Source organism: Oryctolagus cuniculus, chromosome 13 (genome assembly GCF_964237555.1).
Source record: "Oryctolagus cuniculus chromosome 13, mOryCun1.1, whole genome shotgun sequence".
Taxonomy (NCBI): domain Eukaryota; kingdom Metazoa; phylum Chordata; class Mammalia; order Lagomorpha; family Leporidae; genus Oryctolagus; species Oryctolagus cuniculus.
In genome coordinates this window covers 24,165,438-24,192,609 of record NC_091444.1, presented here as the reverse complement: position 1 = coordinate 24,192,609, position 27,172 = coordinate 24,165,438, and the positions used below count along the sequence as shown (strand labels likewise).

Here is a 27,172-nt window from a genome sequence, read left to right as displayed (position 1 = left end):
GTCACCTCTCTCTCACCTGGCTTCATATCGGTTTTCTCTGCTTTTGCCATCAGTGGAGGAAAGCACAGCTTGGCAGCCAGCACTGAGAAATGGACTTTCCCAGCTGTGAAGACCCTGGCTTGTAGTTGAAACTCTCCAAGCCCTCCAGTCTCTCCCTCCTGGGTCCTGTGAGTGCTTTGTGCATCTTTCTTTCTCTCCTCTGAGCCCTCTCCAAGTTCACTATTTGACTTCTTTGGGACCTTCACTTTGATCTCAGTGAAGAATCTGATGGGATCACACTGCATCCTGGGAATGAAGTCAAGTGTTGGATGTTGCCAAGATTTCTCACAAAAATCTCTTCCTGGGTGGGGGTACGTCAGTCTTAACCATGGGGGTTCTTATTCTTTACTGAACTATGTAAGGACTACCTACCCTACTGGGTACTAAACGAGATGCCAGGCTCTGCAGTAGATGATTCACACTCATCATCTTAATTCATCTTGTAAATTAGACGGGACAGACTAATTATTTTCCTCTACTCAACCCTCCCTTTTAATAAGAAATGGAAACTCTGAGTTTTAGCTGGGCACATGGCCACTAGCGATAAAAACAAAATCAGCTGGCCCCCCTTGTGTAGAGGTGTGGTCGGGTGACTCACTTCTAGCCAGTAGAAGATAAGGAGAAAGGTTTAGGTAGAACTCTTGAGAAGTATATCTAAAAAGGGAACGGTACAACTCCTTTCCCTGCCCTCCTGGAATCTGGACAATGTATGAAGCTTGCAGTCGTCTTGAGCCCTGTGGCATAAGTACTCATGTGTGTTGGAGAAAGAAGCAACATCCAGGACAAAGGAGCCTAGATCCCTGCTGATTTGTGCAGCCGCCATAAGAGTCCAGAACTGCCTAGACACAGAGTAATTTCACTCTCCTTAACAACTTATATAAATCACTTGGAGTTTCAGGGTTTCAGTTAATTGTAGCTGCACAGAATACTGATTGATCCAGTGGGTTCAAATATTCCCATTCAAGGGAGGAAGAAAGTGAGCCCCAAAGAGATTAAATAACATGTTGAAAGTTATTCAGGTAGCAAGTTGTAAATTCTTTCTGATTCCAAAGCCCAGGGCGCAGGGTCTCTTCCTGCTGTGCCATTCTTCCTGCTAGTAAATTCAGGCCCCTAAATTGAGCTTCTCATAGTCTTTTCTGGTCTGAAGATTCTTCTAAGTGAGTCTAGTTTGGTTGAGATGCTGCTGCCTGTAAAGAGGTTCAGAGGCCCATCCACGGCCTGACAGATGTGCCAGCCAACCTCTGTACCTCTAGCCATTCAGAGTCCTGGATGAACTTGTCCCTTAACTACACAATGTGTTTGCCAAGTAACTCCCTCTTAAAATGCAGGGTAGGGTGGATGTCTTGCACGCCCTGTCAGACCGCTAAGCCTACCTGTCCAAACAAATCTACTCTGCTGTGACTTTATTCCCCTGGCGTGTTGGTACACATGCGTCTCCCAGTGGGGCTTGGGGCCCGAGCATGTCTGAGAAATTGAGCGGCAGCAAATTTTTCTGCCAAGACCAAAGCAAACATCCCTGGAAACAAGGAGAGGGAGAGCCTCATTGTGAAGAGTCCTGGCTTCTGTAGAGATCGTCTGCCAGGCGATTCCAGAAACTTCCTTCAGATGCAGAGATCCTCAAAGTCCTTCAAATGCTTGACAGTGGTCTATGTCAAAGCAGAAACACACCCAACAGGGGAAAATGTACCTGCTTTTTGCTTGTGTGGATTTGCAGGGATCTTGGATATGGGATCCAATTTAGTTTACTGTATGACCTTGAAGAGAAGCAGTATGTTGTGTTGAAAGAGTGCAGGCTGAGATTCTGAAAACTTGGCTACTGGTTATAGCTGTGACACTATGTAGTTCCATCTTGGGCAAGTCACTTAACCTCTCTGAGCCTCTCAGCTGTAAGCTGAGGATTAATTCATTTATCCATCTATCTCTCCACCCATCCACTCAGTCATTCATCCATCTGCCCATCCACCCACCCATCCTTTCATTTGTTCATTCATCCATTTGATTCAATAGTTATTAAATGTGCACTAGGTTAAGGGGACAAAGATGAATACGGTATAGCTTCCACTAAAGAGTTCAGTTCTTACCTGGTGGCTTATAGTAAATGCCAGAATGTGATGGTTCTTGAAAAAGCATAAAGCTGTACATACAGTCAGAGGGTTATTTCTGAGTCACTACTTTGCACACCTCAACTTCCTCTTCTCTAAGATGCAAGCCCCAGAGTGTGCCCCAGGGAGTCATGGAGGAGTAGGCATAGAATGGGTAAACTGGCTACTGAGGCTGTTGGCAATAGCTGGATCAGAGAACAGGTGACTACAGACACGTCCTACGGAAGGGATACGCTGAGGATCACCTTACACTTCCCATCTGCAAGGCCCCTGCCCAAGCTCAGAGCCTAATGGGAGTCTAAAGACTCCCGTCTGTATGATTGGGAGATGCCTTTGTCAGCCAGGAGAGAAATTTCAATATTTTATGGAAAGTATTTTGCAGCAGGAAATCTTTTCTTTTTTCTCAGTGCCAGCATAATTTAACCATGATTTAATAGCTTCTTTCATTTACTTGCTAAATTATGCCTCTCCATCAGCTTCCCTTTGGGTTTTCCCGCCTTTTGGTCCTACAACCTCCCATTATTTATTAATGCCCGGTAATCCACAATTGAGGCAGGGGAAAGCAGCCACTTCACAGTGATTTAGGAGGCTCCTGGCAGTGAAGCAACAAGAACAGGAGCATATGCTTTGAGAGTCTCCCCTGGACTCACCTTTTTGGAACAGATTGGATCATTTTTAACCATCATCTAGGTGAGTCCTCCCCTCTCCTTCCCATCCCACCCCCTGGCCATTTTCCTGTTCTGAGCAAATTCAAAATACTTGGCTCGAAATGACTGATGAGTCACCATGCATGTTTTTTTTTTCCAAGTTCCAAACGCTAGAATGAGCATGCTTCTCATAGCTGTGCTTAACTTGAAGAGATGGAGCTAATTTGGCTTTGCCTCTAAGGGAGGAACCTGTGTGGGGTTAAGAGCACTCAGATCATGGGAAGCTTTAAGGAGTCTTAAAAGGAAGCTTGAGATGGTGTGGGGAGAGAGTCGGTGGCCTTCTGTTGTTGGAACAGTGTGGAATGTTTTGAGTCTCATATGGAATGGAGTAAGGATGATGAACAGTTGCAGGGTACAGCAACAGAATTTCACCACCTTTATTGAGTCATGTCTGGAACTTCAGCACAATTCTGCCTCCTCCAGGCATCAGTGAGAGGCACGTCTGTTACTGCCCTCACCTCCCTTTCTTGTCCTCACCTCTTCATTTGCGCTTTGGACTGGACTGGCACCCATTATTCTGTGACCTCTATGGATGAAGTACAGGGAATCTGCAGGTGAAAGGGGTAGAAGGACACCTGGGGAAAGGCGTGCCCATCCCATAATAGGCAGTTGACAGGTGGTAGAGCTAAGATTAGAACCAGCTTCCTTTTAGGTTTTAACTTTAAAAAAACTTTAACCTAAAAAAAAAAAAACTTTAACCTTAAAAAAATTTAAATTTTGTTTGTTTCTTTGAGAGGCAGAAAGATAGACACAGACACACACACACACCCCAGAGAGACAGAGATAAAGAAACAGAGAAAGAAAGAAACACAGGCAGATATGCAGAAAGCTTCTATCTACTGATTTACCTCCTGAATGTCCGCAAGGGCAGAGACTAGACCAGGCTGGAGCTGGGAGCCAGGGATTCATCCTGGGTTTCCTGCCTGGGTGGCAGGGATCCAATTACGTGAGCCTTCAGTGCTCTTTCCCAGGGTTTGAATTGTCAGGAAGCTGGAGTCAGCAGCTGGAGCTGAGAGCGGAACCTTGGCACTCTGATGCAGGATGCAGGCAGCTGCTAGGCTGAATGTCCCTCCTTCAACTGCAAACTGCTTTCTTAATTATTTTTATGTTATATTTATTTATGAGAGAGAGAGAGAGAGAGAGAGAGAGAGAGAGAGAGAATATCGTTCTTCTGCTAGTTCACTCACCAAATGACCCCAACAGCTGGGAGTGGGCCAGGCCAAAGCTAGGAGCCAGGACCTCCATCAGGGTCTCCATGGCAGGATCTGTACTTCTTGGGCCATCACCTGATACCTCCCATGTGCATCAGCAGGAAGCTGAATGGGAAGCAGAGGCAGGAAGGCATCTCAGGTACTCTGATACAGGATGGAGGTGCCCCAAGCAGCAGCTTAACTCACTGCGCCACAATGCCTGCGGACTGTAAACTTTTATTGGTTGGGTTAGTATATCATCTTTTGGAGATAATATATATTCAAGGTCTTAGCACAGTATCTGGCATTTTATTATAGGAATAGTTTAAAAAGTTTGTGGAAAATGGAATGAAAAGGGAATTTTACTTTGGTTTAAATATTTTGCTATCTGTGGATAGTTTTTCATAATATGAATTTTCCACGAACCTTTTGAAGACCCTGTGTACCTGTTTGCCCTCCTCTTACTATGGGCCACCGAAACAGATACAGTGCTTAAGAGAAAGGGAAGTATTGGGTTGCCGGTGCTGGGTGCTGGTGTTGTATTGCAACAGATTAAGCAGTCACCTGCAAGGCTCATGTCCCATCTCAGTACTAGATTGAGTCTCGGTTGCTCCACTTCCAGTCCAGCTCCAGGGTAATGAACCAGGGAAAACAGTGGAAGATGGCCCAACAGTGGAAGATGGCCCAATTCAGGGCCCTGACACACACATGGGTGACCAGAATGGAGTTCCAGATTCCTGGCTTTGGCCTAGCCCAGCCCTGACCCAGTGTTGTATGGGGACAGATCCCCGCAGTGAGAGACTTTGGCTTTCATCCTTGCTGTCCAGTTACTAGTTGGTTAACCTTGGCGCAGCTGATTTGCACCTCTGAGCCTTGCTTCTTGTCTGTAAAGTCATAAGCCTGGGGCTGGCACTGTGGCATAGTAGATTAAGCCTCTGCCTGGGGCTCCAGCATCCAAAATGGATGGGATGTCTCATGTCTCAGCTGTGCCTCTTATGATCCAGCTCTCTGCTTATGGCCTGAGAAAGCAGTGGAAGATGGCTCAAGTCCTTGGGCCCCTGCACCCACGTGGAAGACTCGGAAAAAGCTCTTGGCTCCTGGCTTTTTATCCATGCAGCTGCGCCATTGTGGCCATTTGGGGAGTAAACCAGAGGATGGAAGATCTTTCTCTCTCTCTCTTCTTCTTTGTAACTCTGCCTCTCAAATTAAAAAAAAAAAAATCTTTTTTAAAAAAAGTCGTAAGCTGGCTGGCGCCGCGGCTCACTAGGCTAATCCTCCGCCTTGCGGCACTGGCACACCGGGTTCTAGTCCCGGTCGGGGCGCCGGATTCTGTCCCGGTTGCCCCTCTTCCAGGCCAGCTCTCTGCTGTGGCCAGGGAGTGCAGTGGAGGATGGCCCAGGTGCTTGGGCCCTGCACCCCATGGGAGACCAGGAAAAGCACCTGGCTCCTGGCTCCTGCCATCGGATCAGCGCGGTGCGCCGGCCGCAGCACGCCGGCCGCGGCGGCCATTGGAGGGTGAACCAACGGCAAAGGAAGACCTTTCTCTCTGTCTCTCTCTCTCACTGTCCACTCTGCCTGTCCAAAAAAAAAAAAAAAAAAAAAAAAAAGTCGTAAGCTGGGTCAGAGATGCTCTCCTGCTTCCCTTTTTCCTGAGACCACCTTGCTTGCTTGCGGGTGAGAGTGACTTAGAACATGGAGTGGGACCCTAGAGTCTGGAAAATGAATTGTTCTGGTGCAGCAAGGGGGCTGTGACAAGCTCGGGGTGCTTGGGGCTTTCTGATGGTTGTACTGGGTGATAGTCACAGCAAGCAGGAGGATTTCTTCTGTGCCTCGGTCAGTCCAGCCTCTCACTTCTTCTCTCTGTGCGTTGTCCCCACTGGTCTCTTTCCAGCTTTTGGTGAGCACACTCACCTGGTCCTCCCTGCCAGATGGAGCCTGGGCGCTGCCCCCCAGAGGACGCGTCCTGACACCCCCAGAGGCCTGGGGAGCCATTCTCCATCTGGTGATCTGGAATGGAAGTCCAAGGACAGCAGAGAAGGTCTGAGATGTGACAACAGCTGCGAGAGCAACTGCGGTCCCTCTGTCCCTCCAGCATGTCACACCCACCACAGCTCTGCCTGGTGGCCAGGCAAGTGGAGGAAGTCAGTACAGAGGATGGGCCTTTTCCTCCATCCCGTCCGCCCTCTGTTCCATCCTCCGCAGCCAGCCTGACTTTGTGATGACCTCTGCAGTCCCGCCTTTGCATTCTGCAGTGCCCCGGGTTTGCAATGACACGCTGCATTTCTCCACAAGTTTTCATTTCTGTGGCGCCAAGGCTGGGGAGCTTCAGAGGGCCAGGCTGCTCTGTAACTAACGTCACTGTGTAATCTGCCTAAGCCTTGACTAATGCATTCCTTGCATTATTAAACACAGATTAAATATATATGGATATTTAAATGTAATGTGTTATTTTCCTAAATCTAACTTTACTCGATGTTCCTTTGACTTACGCCTTTTCAGCGCTCATAATTGTCTCAGGGATCATGAATTACAGGCAGGAAGGCGCTGGAGCTCCCTCCGCGCCAAAGCCTGCCATCCCATTCCATTTGCCCAAGAGACGCCACAGTAGTTCTCCCACCCAGAAAATTACTGCTGGGGTTCTTCGCTTGGGAATGTATTTTTCCCCTCTTCCACAGAGCTTATTCCTCGCCAGTTCAGAGGCTCAGGCAGCCAGAGCCTGGCAGACTTGCAGGGTTGTTTCTGTTCTGCAGGAAAGTTTGTGTCTGGGACACAAGCCAGCAGTCTGTTCCTTCTTGCTGGCTGTTCCTTCATCTACTGTCCATCAGCCACTTGTCCTCTACGGGTGCTTGGAGGGCCCCAGAGAATCCTGATAGATTTTTTTAAAATATATTATCATCTTATTTATTTGCAAGGTTCCTGCTCAGAGCCCTAGCCTAATGGTGAGAAAACTGAAACCATCCACAAAAATGGTATGTTGAAAGCAGAGACTAAGTCACTCCACTCTCGCCTGCCTCAGTTTCCCCTTTCTCTAAGGGTGGGATGGAGGTGGTCTTGATTTTCTTTGCTGATGCTTGCGTGGCTCCTTGTGCCTCTGAGGAACCAGAAGGCACACAGTGAGATATTGCTGTCCACTTAGTGGTTCAGGCTCTTTTCCCGTTACAACTAAAGTAGACTCCTGTGAGTCTTGGTTAAAGATCTTCTATCTGATGCCAAGCAGTTCCTGGATCGGCAGAAGGCCTGGGTTCCTGGATTTTTCTGTATCTGTGGATTTGACTGTAAGCTGTTGGTCTCCCGGAACCAGCTCAGACCACCCAGTAGGAACTCACTGCTGGTTGGCATCTTGACATCATTCATTGAGGGAATATTTACATGGAAATAAGCAAAAATTAGGGAGCAGAGCTTTTTTTTCCCCTTTGAGAATTGGTTGTTAAAACTTAGCTGGCCGGCGCCGTGGCTCACTAGGCTAATCCTCCGCCTTGCGGCACTGGCACACCGGGTTCTAGTCCCGGTCGGGGCGCTGGATTCTGTCCCGGTTGCCCCTCTTCCAGGCCAGCTCTCTGCTGTGGCCAGGGAGTGCAGTGGAGGATGGCCCAAGTGCTTGGGCCCTGCACCCCATGGGAGACCAGGATGAGTGCCTGGCTCCTGCCATCGGATCAGCGCGGTGCGCTGGCTGCAGCGCGCCGGCTGCGCCGGCCATTGGAGGATGAACCAACGGCAAAGGAAGACCTTTCTCTCTGTCTCTCTCTGTCTCACTGTCCACTCTGCCTGTCAAAACAAACAAAGAAACAAACAAACAAAAACAACAAAAAAAACTTAGCAACACATTCCTGCTGTAAGCTCTCCGAAGACACTGATTGGTTTTGTAGCTGTCTTTATATATTACTAAACTCCTATTGGGGTTCACTCCAAGCTTCTTCTTTTTTTTAAAGATTATTTATTTGAAAGGCAGAGTTACAGAGAGAGGCAGGGGGCAGAGACAGAGAGAGAGAGAGAGAGAGAGAGAGATGTCTTCCATTTGTTGGTTCACTCCTCAAATGGCTGCAACAGCTGGAGCTGCACCAATCAGAAGCCAGAAGCCAGGAGTTTCTTCTGGTCCTAGGAGCTTCTGAGCACACTAGCAGGGAGCTGGATCAGAATCAGAGGAGCCGGGACTTGAGCCTGTGCCCATAAGGGATACCGGTACTGCAGGTGGCAGCTGTACCTGCTTCACCACCGTCAGCCCCCACTCAGAGCTTTTGTAGACGAGCACAGAAAACCTGTCCAGTCTTGGATCTTTCCAAGTTTGACTGTAAAGAAGTTGGAATCTGCATTAAGTGCCATTGTCTTCCAAACTTGCCTCTTGACATTAGCTTATTGATACTGTTTTTTCCTCACTGGGGAGACTACCATGCTGTGCTGCCCAGGTGGATCCCCTCCTCTCCTGGGTGTGTGCATCAGACCACCCTGAATTAGGAGTCAAAGGGGTTGTTTAAGCAAGAGAGCTTGTTTTCCATCTTTCCCTGCACCCAAGACAATCACTGATAATCTCCTTCTTTTAACGCGAGCGAAGTTTCCGGAGCAGAGTGACCCAAGGCTGGACTGAGTGCAGCAGGCAGCCCCATGTCAGCCGGACTCATGAGAACTGCCCCCAAGGGAAGGAAAGGGCCACACTCGGGGGTCACTGTACTACACTGCCAGGATCTGTCAAACAGTAGCACGTGACGCCTCCCATTTCTTGTGCCTTGTGACTTGGGTGTCCTTTAGAATAGTTTCTTCTTGGTTGTCCTCGGTACACTCCTAGCGTGTGGAGCCTAAAACACAGTAGGTGTTCAGGAAACCTTTGTTGGATTAAGTGGATCGTTTCCTTTGACATCCAGGGTTCTCAAGGTTGGGAAAATGAATGCCGCTGTGTTTGGCAGGTGGGGAGGATATGGAGGGCGTTTGTCCCCTTCCTGAACCTGCTTTCTTCTTTCTGCTTTGGTCAACCCGGTAGCCAGACCCCCTCAAAGGAGAGGAGGTAATTTTCAAGATGTGAGGTTGCCGCCGCAAGGGAAGGGTGGAGGTGGGAGGGCCACGGGCCTTTGTGCTCTGCCTTTCAACAAAAACTGTCTGCAGCTCAGGAAAGCAGCGAGGTAAGGTCTGAAGCGAATGGAATTTTCCTTGTGGTCGCACAGACTTGTTTTAACCACAGGAATGAACACAAGACTCAACTTGCTCCCCTGGCTATTGTCTGGAACTGCTTTCCCGCCAGACGCCGGCAGCTGAGGCTTCCATGTGACATTTTTCTAAGTATGATGATTGCTCTCTGGCCTTCTCTTTATAGCTTTCTTGCTTCCCGCCTCCCAGACTCTTACCTGCCTGGCCTCCCAATGCTTTCCAATAAGCAAGTGCTCTCCTCTGTCTGCGTGGTAGGGGAAGCCGTGAGAGTTTGGCTTGCTTGCTTGCTAATTTATTTATTTATTAAATGTGTGTCTCCTCTCCTTCTTGAACCCCCACCCTGCAGCTCCTCCTTAAAACCACAAAGCTCCACCCTTACCACTTCCCCGATCCTCAAGCCTGGGCAGATAACGCCTACAGGATGGGGAGCTAAGTTGGAGCCGTTCCTCTCAAGCGTTTTTTTCCCACTTAAAGTTATCAGCCCCCCAGTCATTAAATACCTTCCGACTTCAGTTAGAGGCCTGATAGTGGGCATTTTGCTTTAGTTTTTCTAATCTCTCTGTGGTTTCCTCCACGGCCTGTAACCTACCCCAGACAGCCTTCATTCATTCTTGACTCATCTAGGGGAGCTTGGTAGAAGGTACCCCCAAGTGAACCGGCAGCCTGGGACTGGGAGGAGATGGGTTGTTTGTTTCACGTGTCCTCTGCCTTAATGGTCTTGATATTCTTGGTGCAGCGTCCTCACCCTTCTGCTCGGTTTCTGAGTTCTGTCTGTGTCCGAGGATGACAAATGGCAATTGAACAGGCAGCACACCTGGGAACCTCAGGCAAGCTGAAAGCTCGGGGCTCACTTCTCGCCAATATTGCGATGGAGAAACCTCCCTGCAGACAATTATTTTTAAAATTTTTGTTTTAAAGCTGCATTAGAGCCATTGAAACCGATTTCTTTCCAAAGCATTCCCCTTTGATGAGGTGTAAAACAAGGTTAAACAAAAAGCCAAGCTTTGGTGTCAAATACAAGACACCTTTATTCTAATTATAATCATGATGATCCAGTGTGTTTGCGATTTAATTATTTGGAATCAGAATAAAAAAAGACATCCTGTAATTACTATTGAACTTATCTTGAGGCATAAATCTAATAATTAAATACTTTTAGATTTCATTCAGTGAGTAATTAAACTAGAAAAAAGAGGAAGGGTTCCTTTCCACCTTTTGTAAGGAATGTTCTAAAATTATAAATGGATTTCAGTGGAAATATTTAGAAATTACTGTGTATAAAATACAACTGTCAACAGAATAATAATTTCAGTTATTTATAGTCTTCTCCCTTGATGATCAGGGGTTTTGAGCCAGTGAGAAATCACAGAGCAAGGGGCTGGATTTGAATGAAAAATATTTCCATCAGGAGAGAGCTCCCTAAGCCCAAGCTTCGTGTTTGTTGTCAGCAAGGAAAGGGAAGCAGGTACGGTGCCATTTCTATGAGAACTGTGTTCTGCTCTCTGATGAGTTTTGGCAAATAATAGCAGCCCATATGCTTTTCTGTCTTGGAAGTAGGACAGCGAGTGAGGCTTGGCAGGTGCACATACGGTACCCTCCAAGGGGAAGGACTTGGGAGGCAGTGTGCTGACGGGAAGTTTTTGCTTTGTTCATGGGACAACACCCCAGATGGGAACAAACCAACACATGGGTGCTGGAGGGGGCAGTGAAGACGCTGGCTGTCACGGGAAAAGGTCTGCTCAGCTGGCAGCTCCTGTGGGAGCTGAGAAGTCAACAGGCCACGTTCACTCACCTCCCCAGGGACCAGAAATCAGGGCAGGGGCATTGTCCTGAGAGCAGACCAGAGCAAAGTGGAATGAGAGCTCAGTCCTGTCCCATCCAGCAGCTGCAGCCATACCCAGCCGGGTCAGAACAGGTCAAGGTTGTCTCTCCACAAATATTCAAATATCTTTGTCACTCCACAGTCAGTAAGTCCCTCCCTGTAAAATGCAGCTTCTCTTGGGATAAGGAACACCACTGCTGAAAGCTGCTAGAGAAGGTGGACTCCTGGAGAGAAACTGAGTACAGATCCTGGGAGAGGAGGAGGCGTCAGGGGAGGTGGGCGAGTGCCTGCTAACAACAGCAACAACGATGGTGGTGACAGTAGCACCGATGTGATTTACCCGTGCCTTCCTCATTCAACCTCAATCTTGAAAGGTAAAGGCTATCTCCATTCTGAAGACAAGGTTACTGAGCCCCAAGGGTGATTAGTGATTAGTCTGAAGGCACACATGTTGTCAGTGAAGAGGCTGGATTTGCTGCTAACCTCTGCTGTACACAGCAAGATTCTCCAGTGGGTGCTCCCAGGATCACTTATGGATCTTAAAACAAAAACAAAAACAGATTTTTGCATCTTACCCCAAATATACTGAGGATTAGTTAAAGGCAATGTGACAAGAAAGTCGGAGTTTGCCATTTGGACCCAGAAATCTGGACTTATTTATTACATGTTAAACCCTGGTAAAGCATTTAGCCTCCCTGAATCAGGATTCTTATCTGTAAAATGGGTATGATTGGTATACCTGGTATATGTGTATCATGTGGTTATAGTAAAAAATGAAAAACATAAAGTGCTTAGCATGTTTGACATCTCATACATGCCCAATAAATTCAGGCTATTAGTAACTGCTCATGTGAGATTTGTGGGTTTTTTTTTTTCCAGATTTATTTATTTATTTGAAAGGCAAAGTTACAGAGAGAGAGAGAGAGACAGAGAGACAGAGAGGCAGACACAGAGAGATTTTCCATCTGCTCATTCACTCTCCAAATGGCTGCAACAGCCATGGCTGTGCCAGGCTGAAGCCAGGAGCCAGGAACTTCTTCTGGATCTCTCATGTGGGTACAGGGATCCAAGCACTTGAGCCATCCTCCATTGTTTTCCCAGGCACATTAGCAGGGAACTGGATTGGAAGTTGAGCACATGGGACAGGAACTGGCCTCCATGTGAGATGCTGACATCAGTCAGAGGCTTACCCCAGTGCATCACAATGCCAGCCCCTTGCATCAGGTTTCATAAGAATGACAGTGATGGGGCCAGCACTGTGGTGCAGCCGGTTAAAGCCGCAGCCTGCAGTGTCAGCATCCCCTGTGGATACCAGTTCAAGTCTTGGCAGCTCCACTTCTGATCCAGCTCCTTGCTATTGCACCTGGGAAAGCAGCAGAGGATGGCCCAAGTGCTTGGGAGACCCAGAAGAAGCTCCTGGCTTTGTCCTGGCCCAGTCTCTGTCGTTGTAGCCATTTGGGGAGTGAACTAGCAGATGGAAGACTTCTCTCTCTGTCTCTGCTTCTTTCTGTAACTCTACCTTTCAAATAAAGTAAATCTTTACAAAAAAGAATGTTAGTGATTTAAATAAATGAAGAGAACCATAGGGAAAATAGCAGATAAAGGATAAATATGATATGCAGATATTATATCGTTTTATCTTGTCTTACTTCCTATGCCTGTAACCCAAAGCGTAGATATTACTTAAGGTTCTACGATTCGTCTTATTTCTACACGTTGGAGATTTCATCTATTCACACAATTTCTGTGATCTTATTTAATCCCACAGTTTATCCTGGGTACCAACCTTTGCTTAACCCCCATTCCCCTGATTCTAATCCCTCCTGGGCTGTCCATCCCGGTAAGTCAAAAGGGGATCACTCTCCAAGGTTTCTGCCTCTTTTAAAGGTCCCTTCATACGCCAGGCCGCTGAGAACATGTCTACTTTGATGTCCCCACCACCTTTCTCATGTCCACTCAAGATGCAATTCGGGTCAATACTGTAGGCTCCAGGATTAAGGCTATTCTTTTCAATATGGCTGATTGCACCACCACCTTTGCCTGCAAATAAATATCCTCTAAACAGCACTATGAGGTCATCACGTGGATTTTTCAAAGATGATTCTATCATTGTCAGTTCAGGCTTGGAGATCTTTGGTTTAGAAATTTTAAAATTAAATAAAAAACCCCTATTTTGTTAACAGTTCTGCTAGGGCTTGCAGTTGTCTTTGCCTTGAACACCACCTGATTTTCCTTCCTTTTCCCTGGGCTCAGAGTTCCCGCAGTCAGACCTGATGGACTTTGACCCCTACGTTGAAAGGTATACTGCTCCCTCTTCGGTGACCATTTCCTGACCACTCCAGGTTGGCAAGATCTCTCCTTTCTTTAACTGAATGATCGTGATATTGTGTTGCATTATGATTTTAACCATTTAGTAAATACACACGGAAACCAGAAGCCTTTTCTTGCTTGTCTTCTGCATTATTTCAGTTTAACCACAAAACAACATGCAACACTTTTATGTGGGTTGTTATCTTTTCATCTTCCAGATGAAAAGGCTGTGGCTCAGAACTGTTAAGTCTATGCCCTGACAGTGCCAAATGTACCAAGGAATTAGGTGGAAGAATTGGTTTAAATCCAAGTCCATTGGGTTCCAAAGCCATTGTGTGATACTGGTGGGTAGGTGGGGTTGAGGGAAGGTAGAGGAAGGAGAGAGAGGAGGGTTGGAAATATGTTGAGCAAGGCTTTATTTTATTTATTTATTTATTTATTTATTTTTTGACAGGCAGAGTGGACAGTGAGAGAGAGAGACAGAGAGAAAGGTCTTCCTTTGCCGTTGGTTCACCCTCCAATGGCCGCCGCGGCTGGTGTGCTGCGGCCGGCGCACCGCGCTGATCCGATGGCAGGCTTTAAATTGGAGGCAGGTGTTGAACCTTGAAAATGATGAATTTGTGGGGTGGGAGCAGAGGCGGGCAGGCAGGCAGAGGAAACTGTGACAGCAAAGGTGTGGATATGGGCCCCAGGAACCACTTGTTGAACAAACAGACTGAAAGGCAAACGTGACCTCCTTCCCTACTGTAGTGAGAGCTGTTCTTAGCAATGAGGCTTTGTTCTCCATGGATTCTGTGCTCTGGCATTTGCAGATTAGGCAAGGAGGGAGCTGTTTAGCATGTGGTCCCTGTATTCAAGGAGAAGCTCTGGGACTCAGCTCTTCGCTACTTTCATCAGTTTTTCACTGTTTTGAAGTACAACGGAGTCTGGTAGGCAGATCCTCCTTCCCGCCAGCCTGGCTTTACCGGTGTTCTAGCACAGGCCCAAGCTCACCAGGAAGCACCTGGGGAGGGAGTCCACAGCTACCTTGCAGGTGAGGTCAGAACAAGACAGTATCAGGGCCGGTGCCATGGCTCACTTGGTTAATCCTCCACCTGCGGCACCAGCATCCCATATGGGCACCAGTTCTAGTCCCGGTTGCTCCTCTTCCAGTCCAGCTCTCTGCTGTGGCCCGGGAGGGCAGTGGAGGATGGCCCAAGTGCTTGGGTCCCTGTGCCTGCATGGGAGACCAGAAAGAAGCACCTGGCTGCTGGCTTCAGATCGGCGCAGCTCCGGCCATTGCGGCCACTTGGGGAGTGAACCAACAGAAGGAAGACCTTTCTCTCTGTCTCTCTCTCTCTCACTGTCTATAACTCTACCTGTCAAAAACAAACAAACAAACAACCAAGGCAATATCTCCCCTGGGCGGTGGACAATATCCATGGGTCTTTTGCAGTAACTTCTTTAAGTTCTGTTTTCTTAAGTCTTTCATCATCCTATTCCCTTGGCTTTATCCTTGAGCAGCACAGCTGAAACCAAGAATTCCATGGGCCTGGACCCCATCTCAAAAAATCTCTGCCTCCACCTCAGGGATCCAGTGATCAGAGGAAATAAGTAACACAGAAATAAATGAAACTGCTCCACCATGAAAAGCAGGTGCTGAGCCATATTTTTTTCAATCAAGTGGAAAGAGGTGATCCTTTCTGTTTAAAAAGCACAGTGAATTAGGATGTCACTCAGGACCCCAGTTAGAGACTTGTCATGAAGACTTTGGACTCGACAACACGCTATGCTTGCTGTTTGGAGCCTGTTGCCAACCCTCAGGGAATTGCACCTTCGTGTTTCAAGTGGTTGCCTTAATAGGATCCTTTAGGCAATTGGCGCTCACATACATGTTAGGCAAAATAATCAAGAGGGCCTGATAACCCTACTAGAGAATATTATATATTAGGATAGGCAAGGCCCACAATATCTTGTGGCCATGATACTGAGCATGCAACCTAAGGCAGGCATGATAAAAAGACTGATAGATTTCACTACAAAGAGACAAGGAAGGAAAGAATTCACTGTGTAATCAAAACTCAACAAATAATATGTTATAAAAGTATTAAGCCAGGCTGGTATTGTGATACAGTGACCTAAGCTGACGCTTGCAATGCCAGCATCCCAAATCAGAGCACCAGTGTGAGTCCTAACTTCTCTGCTTCCCATCCAGCTCCCTGCTGATGTGCCTAGGAAGGCAAGTGGAAGATGGCCCACGTATCTGGGCCCCTGCCACCCACATAGAGGACTAGAGCCAGCGCCTATATGGGTTGCCAGCGCCACAGATGGAGGATTAACCTGCTGTACCACAGCGTCGGCCCCCAACCAACTCAATTCTCAGGCCCACAAAACCACTGCCCACAGTCAGGCCCTGCTATGCGCAGGGTAGGAGTAAGGGGTGTGGGAGAGCTCTTGGTTCAGGGAGAACCCTTCTTAGGCCACCGTTAAAGCTGGAAGAGGGAATCATCACAAGTGGACTGAGACACCCTCCACAGGAAGAGCCACAGCTTGCTAAGCATGGCTTCCAGATCATTGTCACTTGTTGCACTGTTTCCCTTCTCCTTACCTTGCCAGGAGTCTGTGTTTGCTTTGTCCTTCCCTGTATCTCCAGCACTTAGCACCAAGCCCTGCAGCTCCTCTCCTCGGCCCACAGTCACGTGGTTTTGAATGGACGGGTAAATGAGTAAAATCCGCAAAGCAGCTGTCTGCTCTCTGAGGAGCAGCTTCCATCTGATGCAGGCACACAGGGCTGATCTTCTCTGCTTATGCAGACGGTGTAGAGCATAAAGCAGCTGTGGCCTTTCCTTCACACTAGGATGGCTTTTTTTCCTTCTAGATTTCAGAAGTCCAAAACTGGGGTGTTGGCATTTGGCCACAGACCCATGGACAATTAAAATCACCAGTAACCATGGCACTGCAATGTAGTTTCATACTTGACATGGTGGAGGAATACACGTAGGCTTTTTGTGGGAGTCTGGTTTCAGATATTTTAAGTGCACCACTGAATGACCTCTGCAAAGAAGAGTTCCCGGGTGTCAGAACAGGACTGAGCCCTGGCCCAAGGGCAGGGCAAGGGCAGAAAGCAGGTTCTCCGCCATCTTCCGTGCTCAGTCGTCCTTAGAGTCCTTCAGCTAACCTTTCTTTTTCTTTCTTTCTTTTTGTTTGTTTGTTTTTGCATAAGTCTGGAATTCTTGGTGGTGTTTGGGGGGGGGGTGCAGTGGATTTTTGTGGTTGTTACTGTTGTCACTCCATAGTCTGCTGCCAGTTCCCTGTGGAGTCCCCAAGACTGTGCAGTGCTCCCAGTGGTGTCCTGAGGCAGAGAGGAGTCAAATGCCTACACACTGACCCTGGGAGAAACCCTAAAGGGAGAGTAAAAGGAAGGACTTTCTTGCAGACAAACTTTCTACCACTTAGAGGAATCTGGTTGCCTCAGAAAGCTACAACCTCCTTGCATAAGAAAGATGAGGGTACTTCAAAAAGTTCATGGGAAAATGGAATTAGAAGATAAATTTAGAGTTGGGCGTTTGGTGCAGCAAGTAAGACACCTCAGGGACACCAGCATCCCATATTGCTGTGCCTGGGTTCAAATCCAGTTTCTGCTCCCAATTGCAGTTTCCTGCTACCATGCACCCTGGGAGGCAGCAGGGATGGCTCAAGTGGTTGGGTTCCTGCCTTCCACGTGGGAGACCTTGATTGGTTTCTTGTTGCAGGCATTGGGAAGTGAATCAGTGGATGGGAGATTTCTCTATCCCTCTGTCTCTCTGCTTCTCAAATAAAATAAATTAAAGATAAGTTTGTTTTGGTGTAAAAACTCTTGAAATTTCTCCATATGTGTTCTTCAAAAAGTTCATGGAAGATGTGTATTATGAAAAAACTATGCATGGAGTTTAAAATTTTTTGCATCTAAATAAACTCATTTTCAATTCCATGAATTTTTAAGTGCCCTCATTAAGTATTGAGGCAGAGTCTTGAAAGAGACTTGTAAAGACTGCAGCTCTGGATGGAGCTGGAATCTATTCACAAAAGCTTTGCCAAAGCCGGCGCCGTGGCTCAATAGGCTAATCCTCCACCTTGCGGCTCCGGCACACCGGGTTCTAGTCCCGGTCGGGGCGCCGGATTCTGTCCCGGTTGCCCCTCTTCCAGGCCAGCTCTCTGCTATGGCCAGGGAGTGCAGTGGAGGATGGCCCAGGTGCTTGGGCCCTGCACCCCATGGGAGACCAGGAAAAGCACCTGGCTCCTGGCTCCTGCCATCGGATCAGCGCGGTGCGCCGGCTGCAGCGGCGGCCATTGGAGGGTGAACCAACGGCAAAGGAAGACCTTTCTCTCTCTGTCTCTCTCTCTCACTGTCCACTCTGCCTGTCAAAAAAAAAAAAAAAAAAAAAAAAAAAGCTTTGCCAATTGAATCAGATGATCCCATAATCCTATATACAGGCTGGCTTCTGTAGCCTGGTAGTAAAATGTGGTCACAAACAGTTAGTTAATAGGGGAACTATAACCTTGGCCCACGTGATTGAGGATAAAATTAAAGAGTTTGAAAAACAGATAGTAGAAGTGGGTGGGTGACTGGGGAGACATGTGGACGGAATATAACCTTTTGTGTCTCTATAAAAACGCTAAATCCATGAAGGTGCAGGGTTGAGAATCAGTCCATAAATAACAAGGTGGCCAAAATGGATCCACCTCAGTCCTCCCAAGAGCAGGGGGAATAGATTTAAATGCCCTCTGTGGCCTCTTCTGCTGTGAATCTGGCACTTTCTTTCCTGGTCCAGGCTGTCCTCATGGTTCTTTTTGCATCCTCCAGTTCTGCCACTGTGGTGCCCTACCCTGGAGTGGGCCCACCCTGCTAACCAGAGGCACAATTCAGATGGGAGGGGCTCCATAATTGTGCATCGAGTCTGTGCTCTAGGAGATGTGCAAGGGGCTCCAGCATTTATTCTCTCCTGTAAGTAAAAGTCATCCCATCCCTTTTCTATTCATCCCCAGGAGGATTCAGGGAAAGAAGGGCCTGAAACCCATTTGGCATCGGCTGCCTGCCTGTTAGCAGCTGCAACCCAGGGCTGTTGGCCTCTGGGAGGCCTTTTTGGAGAAATTGTTCACCTGAGCAGGAGTTTCTTTTTTTGTCAGATCCTGGCCGTGGTTTGCTGGTGACTTTTCTAGATAAATTCAGCAGACGGAGGCTCACGTGGTGCACTGATTGTCAGAGGGAGTCAGATCCAAATCTCTTTTGTTAGTTCTTCCATGCATTCCTTTGCTTTCTGCCCATCCACAGCAGCAGGAACTGAAGGCACCAAGCTCAGGGTCAAGGAGATTTTCCAACATTTCTGACTTAGAGAAATGTGGAAGAGCCCTCCTCTACACAAAGCAACAACAACAACAACAACAACAACAACAACAAATACCTACTTTGCACCCATGACTCAGAAAGAAAACTACAAAATCAAAATTAATAAATGTTTACCTGAATGTCTACAGAGCGTGATAGTCAACTCAGAAGCAGCTCAACTCTTCCTTACAAGTAAATGTGTTGAGTGTGGGAAGTGGCTGTATTTGAATGTCTTTGATGTGATTGTAGGATGCAGCCTCTAAAATCAGCTTGACCATAGCCTAGGCAAGCTCTGCCGTGTTCTCTTGAGCTTTGGGAGGGCTCCAGCCACACCAGTGCCTGAGAAGTTCACTGGGTCTTCTGCGGGTTCTGCTGGGCTTGCTTTCTGAACACTGGGTGGCAGCCAGGAGCTACCTTACGCCTCTTTCAGAAGCTGGATGCAAACCTGAGCAATTCCACCTTAAGAAGAGTCATGCACAGAACCATGCAAAAAGTGCAGTAATTCTTGGACGTGGCTAATCTCTATAATTCACCTGATTGCAGATACAAGTGACAGCTGCAATAGGGGTGATGTTCTCTCATTCGCTGTGTCACTGCGATGCTATTTCAAATCTTTCTGAGATTAGAAAAAGGATTACAATTGCCCCCAGGGGCTTGCTGTGTAATTTTTATCAGTCTTGATCTGTGAGTTTCCCCGGGCAGCGCATGTGCCTGTGTGTGTGTGCACACAAATGTGATGGACAGGCCCATGTTGGGATGTGAGGCTCTTGTGCGTTGCATGGCCATGCATTTGCCCTTGAGACTGTATCTTCAGGTTTGTCCGTAGCCCCCTGACTCTTGGCTTCTCAACATTTGTCCATTTCCTTGGAGCTCGTGGACCAGCACCAGCTTTGTGACCATATGGTCGGTACAGTTGTACAAGGCCTTGGCACTAAGAAGGTCCCTGGCTTCAGCTTTATGCTCTGTTGTCACTGTCTTGAAATTCTTAATAATTTTTGAACAAGAGATACCATACTTTCTGTTTGTATTAGGTTCCATACATTGTGTAACAGATCCCATGGGAGAGACAGGAGGTCAGAAGTAAACTCCTCTCTAAGACTTGGCCCAGCTTTTTTCTCAGCCTGATTCCTGAGACTGGCCTGACTTAGACATGAGAATGTGAGGGTGGTCTTTTGTTCAGACGTACTTGGGAACAGAAGCATGCTGTGACCCTCTGCAAGGCTTCCTCACTTGTTCGAGGAGTACGATTGTCCTCACCTCATGTGGCACGTGAGTATTACATGTTGGAGACGTGCAAAGTGCATTCAGTAATCATTACTTGCCTTCCTTCTCAGTCCCCATCACTCCTGGAAGTCAGTGTTGTTGGCCATGTGGTCACTGAAGTCAAAGCTTTGTTTTCTTTACAACGGGACAGGTTTAAGATGAATGTCCAGCCAACAGCCCAACTTCCTGTGAGTGCAAAGCAGGGCAGGTCTCTGTTCTGAGCAGGAGAGCTGCATGGCCAAGCCACGGTTATGATTTCTGCACAGCGAGAAACCTGCCTTTACGGAGCCACCTACTGTCTGGGGACTCTCTAAAGAGAGCTTCTGATGGAAATGCCACCTTCAAGGAATTTCCTTCATGCTAATTAGCTTAATATGTTGTACATTTATGGTGCCTTTTTCCTCTAAGGATCTGTGGACCCTTGGCAAACAATCATTGATTATGTCCGCCCAGTGTGATGACAGAGACTGCAGCTGACACACTTGTCTGTCTGCCAGCATGGGGCTGTAAGGCCCTGAGACCCAGGTCTGCCTCTGCTCGGGACTCCTATGTGGTCTCCAACTTCTTTTCTGGACCTCCCTTACTTCACACATCAATTGAAGGCTATGGAAACTATTGCTATGAATAAATCCTCTGAAGGTGAAATAGCCCCCAAATGGAAATACTCTTCTAAAAGTCGAAATAACTTCACAATGCAAAGGACTGTAATATTAAATTTTGGGAAAGTGAAATTCAAGTTCAAAATTCAGTGCTGTACCTAACAGCATTGAAATTTCCTGTTGCTGAGACTGAGGTTGGATGGCCAAGAGGCTAATGGAAAATTCCTTCGAACACTGACATGTTAATTGGCTTTATAATAAAGTTCTGCAAACAGTGCATTTACCCACAGCTGACAAAATACTACAGAGATCCCAGAGGCTTAATAAACATTCTCGCGGGGACTTCTTAGAACATCTGCAAGTCCAAGTGACTATGTCAGAGTGATTCTCTCATCCTCTGAATTGTATCTTTCAGCATCTATCATACTCATGATGCGTTGAGGTCAGGCCAACTTGGGTCACCACTGGTGACTTGAACCATGGCCCTGTCTTCTCATCTTGACAGCAAGCTCCTTGAAGGGGAGTGGGGGGTGAAGTCAATGTCTGCCACCACGTGCAGAGCACAGTGCTTTACAGCAGAAGGTCCTCGGTCAGGACTGCCGGGACTAGGGAGTATGGGTGAGTGAGACTGCAGCTTCTGATTTTGCAGGATCCGTGAGGTGCTTGGGAGTTGGGTCAGGAAAAACCCCATGGTAGTGCCTTGGTGTGGTCTGAGTTAACATCTCCCACCCAAGAGCATTTTTCCTGTACTAGGCTGATGTTAAGTTACCCTTTAATCTATGGGATTTCTTAACAAATGCAGATGTGATTTAATTAGACTTACAATTTTTAAAAATAATTTATTTGAGAGAGAAAGGGGGAAGAGAGTGAGAGAGAGAGAAAAGAGAGGGGGAGAGATGGCAGAGAGAGAAAGTGATACACAGAGGAGAGAGGGGGAGAGGTAGAGAGAGAGGAGACAGAAAGACACACACACACACACACACACACAGAGCGAGCGAGCTTGCTAGCTCTCATCTGCTGGCTCACTCCCCAAATGCCCACACTGACCCAGCCTGGGAACAGAAGCATAGATCTGGGTAGGGATTCAATTCAGGTCTCCCTTGTGGCCAGCAGGAACACAAACATTGCAGCCAGCCCTGCTGCCATCCAGGGTCTGCATTAGCAGGAAGCTGCAAGGCGGGAGCAGAGCCAGCGTCTAACCCAGGCACTCCTGCGTGGAACAGGAGTGTCCTGACTGTTAGGCCAGATGCCTGACCCTGATTAGTCTAATGAAGGATTTTTGGTGACTTGTGTAGGAAAGTTTATTAAATTATACCCAAGATCTTTCAAAAAAGCCAAAGTGCTATTATCCTATTAAAATCCAGAAAGATTTTCAACACCAAGTATTTTCAGAGTACTGGGAAAATAGGGAGTTAGTTATGGAGTAGCTGGAACTTTTCACTATTAACACAAATTACAAATATGAACTGAGACTCTTTTGTCTTTGAAGTCATCGTGCTGTATGTATCTGTATGACTTTCCATTTCTATGTCTTGTACCTCTATGTTCCTTAATATTTTTGAGCCTAGCTCAGCACCCAGCTTGTACTGCAGGGTGTCCATAGCCCTTCCTACAGATTCCATTCTGGGCATGAAACTGAAGTTGTATATTACTGATCATTAAAGACTGATACTATCTCCCATTTAATGGAAGGGGAAAGCTCTTTATAATATTGATTAAGAGAGGAATTTACTATGCAACTTGTAAGCTAAAGGAAAATAGACCTCAAGCCCTCTGTCCCGTACTAATCAGTCTATTACAATAACTGAGGCCACAGTCTTCTGGTTTTTAGGTTGACTTCTAAGAGACAGGCATGGAGTCTCATGGTATTAAATGGCCTGTATGGGAAAAGGCTGGTTTCTTGAAGCCCCAAATCATGATTCCCTGGCAGTATTCTAATCCCCTCCCTCTTCACCTGAACCATCTTCCTTCCTGGCAGGAGGATGCTGACCTTGACCTGTCCCCCGGCTCTCAAGCTCTGCCAGCGATGGAGCTGACTATGTCACTGAGAACTTCCACAGGGGAGGAGGAGAAAGAACAAGGGATCTTTATTTTTGGCTGAAGTTTTCCTGAAAACTATAAAGCTAATGGTCCCTGGAAACGGCTTGACTTCACTTCCAAGTTTTGAATCATCTGCTTCTGGTGGTCAGAAGGAGCCCCCGTAAGTCGTTTAGTCCCTTCCTGCATCTCCGAGTCGTATTATACACGAGTGTAAAAAGTACCAGGAAGGTGGAGCAATAACAACGCCCTCGCTTGGCAGAATTTTAGTGTTTACCAAGCCTTCTACATACATCATTTCATTTACTGCTTTGCCCAAATACTTCACATTCTCTCTCTCTCTCTCCATTTTACAAAGCACACCGAAGGTCAGAGAGGTCGTAGCCTGCTGAAAGCCACACTGCTTCTAAGTGCCAGGGCCTGGGCCTGATCAAACATCCCTTGTGCGGCCTCACTGCGCTCAGCTGTCTGTTGCTGGCTTAGGTGTCTCCCAGGCAAGAAGTTTCTGCCACAGCCTCCAGAAATGCCCAATATCCATCCCTGCTTCCATACACAACCCGGTGGTGTTTGTTCTCTTCTGACCTAAGGCACACAAGTTCCCATTCTCTAAATAATAATCTTAGCCTAAAGTTTGTAGGACTTGTTGTTCTACTCCTGTGTTCTCCAAGATTCCCTAGGTTTTCCCCTCTCCATCAGTTCTCCCAGAGGGTAGTCCCTGAACTGATCCGCTGTTCTCACCTGTCTCACAGGGATGTTGGGAGGACTGACTCAGAAAACACATAGCAAGTGCACGTGTGGGATGCACAGGTCAGTATACTTTCCCCCCTGTCTACCTCTCCTATACCTTCGCCTCTGAATTCTTGGTTGTCCTTGCAAATCCCTGGAGGGAGGGCATGTGCCTCATTTATGGTCACAAATTAGTAGCTTGGCATTTTCCTAAGGGAAAATGCTCTCCTTTCCGCAAACTTCCAAAAAGAAACCATGGACAGAATCCTTGAAGCTCTGAGGGAGCAACAGAGGCTACTGGTCTCTGCTGACTCAGTACCTTTTGTTCTTGTTTATCCATGGGCACCAATTACTGGCCTAAAACATGGCCAGGAGGTGCCACCCACCCGTATTTGATTTATTAGTTGTATTAAATACAGATACCTTTACTGCGGAGTTGCTTGTAGCCTGAGCTGAATTTTTAGCTACTTGATCACATCTATTGGCCAATGTAGGAATTATCTTCAAAGGACACGGCTTTTGCTTTTTATCACACTTTTTCTCCTGCTACCAAGGAGGAGGTCACTTGGGAGACACATCCTTTCATGGCAAGAAAGTAACCTCGTAGATCAAACGTCTGTTTGTTCTGGAATGGCAAAGTGGCCAGGCCTGGAGGAAGGGCCAGCATTACTCAGAATCCTCATCAGTCACTCACCAAGATGGGACCCTTGGGTAAAGGTGTTCCAGGGAGATGAGTCTAGGGAATGGTGCTAGTGGAGAGAGGGAGTGCAGTGCAGGGGGTGCACTGGCCCTGGGGCCAAGGCTGGGTTCCAAGTCCTGTGTGTGCAACATGCTAGTTTTTTACTTCAGAGGCAAATTACGCAATCTGTGAGTCTTACTTACTTTATCTCTAAAATGGGGTGGATACTAGCTTCCTCCCAATGCATCTTTACAGGCATTGATGGGATTATCAACCAGTGGAGTTCTCTTCCCCTTCTGTTGCTAATTACAGGCTCAGCTGAGAGACTTAACCTTGACAATTGATGTTGGTGGAGCAGATCTTGCCGGGAGTCTTTGTTTTACAGCAGTTAGATGTTTGTGTTGTGCCCAGTCCTTAAAAAGATGAGAGATTAAAAAAAATCCTTTACTACAACTTGGGTTAATATTCAATATTTAATTTTATTCTTCCATCTTGCTCTATTACTTTTTTAAAAAAATGTTATTTATTTGAGAGGTAGAGTTATAGACAGAGAGAGGGAGAGACAGAGAAAGGTCCTCCACCTGCTGGTTCACTCCCCAGATGGCCACAAGGGCCGAAGCCAGGAGCCAGGAGCTTCTTCCAGGTCTCCCACGGGGGTGTCAGGGACCCAGCTACCGAAGCCGTACCTGCTCCTGGGAAGTCCCAAGGTCTGTGCTAGAGGAAGGAGGAATCAGGAACCAGAGCGGGGACTCAAACCCAAGCACCAACATTGTCCTGTTTCCACTCACAGGGCAGGTGGTCAGAAAAACGTTTTTGAGATAAAGTTAAATGGACCTGTTTTTGTACCTCTGTGATTATTTTGTTTAGTTTCTATCTGTCCAACAGACTTCAGGAGAAAGGATCCTAAGTGTTTTGGCAGCTTTTGATTTCCAGGCAATAGCTTCGTATTTTGGAAAAAAACAAAAACAAAAACAAAAACAAAAAAACCTTGAGTGAGAAATCAATGAGTGGGCTTGAGTTCTGACTCTGTGTGAACTTGGGAGGTATTTAACCTCTCTTGGCCTCAGTTTCCTTACCCATAAAATGGGGATGATAATAATGGTATGTATGTTACAGGGTTGTGGTGCAGATCAAAGCCTTAGAATAGTGCCTGGTCACAGTGAGTGCTGCCCGTGTTTGTTGCTGTTACTACTGCTGCTGCTCTTTCTCACTAGTTGTATGATGGGCAGGGCTGGTTGGGCAAGGCTAAACTCTTTCAGCTGTGATGTTGTGTGACTTGGGCCAGTCCAGAGGGAATAAGTAGGAGCAAGGGATGGGAGAGCAAGACAGGCAAGGCAGGCAGCACTTGTATGCGAGTGGTCTGAGGCTGCCGGGCTCTGAGGCAGGCACAAGTGAGTTAATGGCAGTGCCGTCACCAAGGGGTTAAATCCCAGGTGACAGCGTTTGTCCAGGTGGTTGCTTTTCCTTTGTGCTGAAGCCTGGAGATTGGGTCTTGAGATACTTTCAGCAGATCAGCTCTTCTGCCTTACAGAGATCTAAACTTATAAACACCAGAAAAAAGATCTCAACCCCCTGAACCTGGCAATAAACTTCCAGGATGAGCCACAAAGTAGGAGCTCTTTTCCCAGGAATGTGCCAGAGAGTGGCTAGAAATAGTCAGCTTTTGTCATGCCAGGCAGCCTTCTACCTAGAGGGGGATGGGAGCTGACACCCAGATGGGGCAGAGCTGTCATTTCTGGCCGCTGGCACTTTCTGTCATCAAATACTTCGTACTTCAGTAAATCTGGTGCCTCAGGACTGGGGGCGGGGCAGGTGGGGTTCACAAAGCCTCTTGCTTGGAGCAGCAGCTGTATCTTGGGGATAGATGTGCCCTCCTAGGAAGAGCTGAACTTGACACCTACCTATCTGGGAGCCTTGGAATGCGGCCCCAGGAGAAACACCTACCAAAGCAGCAGCATTTATGACTTCTGTGGGGTGGGGTGGGAGGCTGAGGGTAGGAATGGGGTAATTTATTGCTGCCAAAGGAATGTTCTGAGCTATCAAAAGTAGAATTTATTGTCTCTATGATGTGTGGTATCCCTGATTGGAAGAGCAGCTTGGTACATATATTCCAGAAACCAGAATTACTTAGAATGTTAAAAGAAATATTTTTCTTTAAAATAAATGCACACTGTTGGGGGGAAACTCATGCGTGAAGACATAAAGAAAAACTGAAATCTTTCCTTATCTGATCACCAAAGATAACCAGCTAATGTTTTGTTATCATTCTATACATTTCTATAATTTTGAAGCATGGTTCCAAATGCACATGTAAACATTTTAATCCTAACTTTTCAGTGTAACAATTAAGCATAAGCACTTTCATGCTGTTAGAAATGTGTATAAAATGATTGAGATGACATTATAATATCCTTTTTATTTCTGTACTTGAATTGACTAAACCATAATAATGTTGACAAGCTAATACTTCATGTCACTTCTTCCACGCCAGATACTGTTCTAAGTGTTTTACATACATTAACTCATTTAATTCTCAAAAAAAAAAAAAAAAAACAAAAACAAAAAACACCACATTGTATGGCTTGTACTCTTAATATTCCCCACTTTTGTAGTTGCCAGAGATTATCCTGCCACTGAGTGTTGGGTCCAAGCTTTGGAGCAAAGGCAGTTAATGCTGTGGGGGATGCTTACTGCCCCTTCGGACAAGTCATACCCTCTCTGCTGCTCGTCAGCCATTCTACTACTGCAGACCCTCAGATCCTGGCTCACTTTTTTCTTTCTTAAATAAAATAGCTATGAAGGGGATACTTGGGACATGATTCAGAATGCTCCTTGGGGTTTGGGGGCAAGGCTGACGGAGCTGCTGAATATACCACAGGAATCTGGAAGCAAACCCAACCCAGAAGTCACACCGTGGTGGCAGATTTAGAACGCCCTGTTCTGATTCTTTCATTTTTCTCTCTACTGTTTCATGAGAAGACACCCACGCAAAGATATTCAAATGAAGAAAGACAGTGTAATCTTTTGAAAGATGAATGTTAAGAAAGTCTTTGTGGACAGAAACAATGGCTTATTAATTAGAGCAGATTATTTTCTTTCTGTTTCCATATTTATGACCTGGCTTAGTCAGTACTGGGCATTTTTTTTAAAGCATTTTAAGTATTGGAAGGGAATTTGGCATCCTCCTTTTTTTGCATGGACTCATGGGAGTAAGAGGA

General features: G+C 46.8%; 2 long non-coding RNA genes across 2 annotated transcripts; both read left to right on the top strand.

Moving 5' to 3' along the window:
• LOC127483531 (uncharacterized) lies at positions 1–24,830 on the top strand. Its single transcript, XR_007909896.2, has 3 exons — positions 1–167; positions 22,491–22,712; positions 23,299–24,830. It is a non-coding gene; the product is annotated as an uncharacterized lncRNA (long non-coding RNA).
• On the top strand, positions 2,850–6,470 carry LOC127483530 (uncharacterized). Its single transcript, XR_007909895.2, has 2 exons — positions 2,850–3,402; positions 5,930–6,470. It is a non-coding gene; the product is annotated as an uncharacterized lncRNA (long non-coding RNA).
• Positions 24,831–27,172: the final 2,342 nt, after the last annotated feature.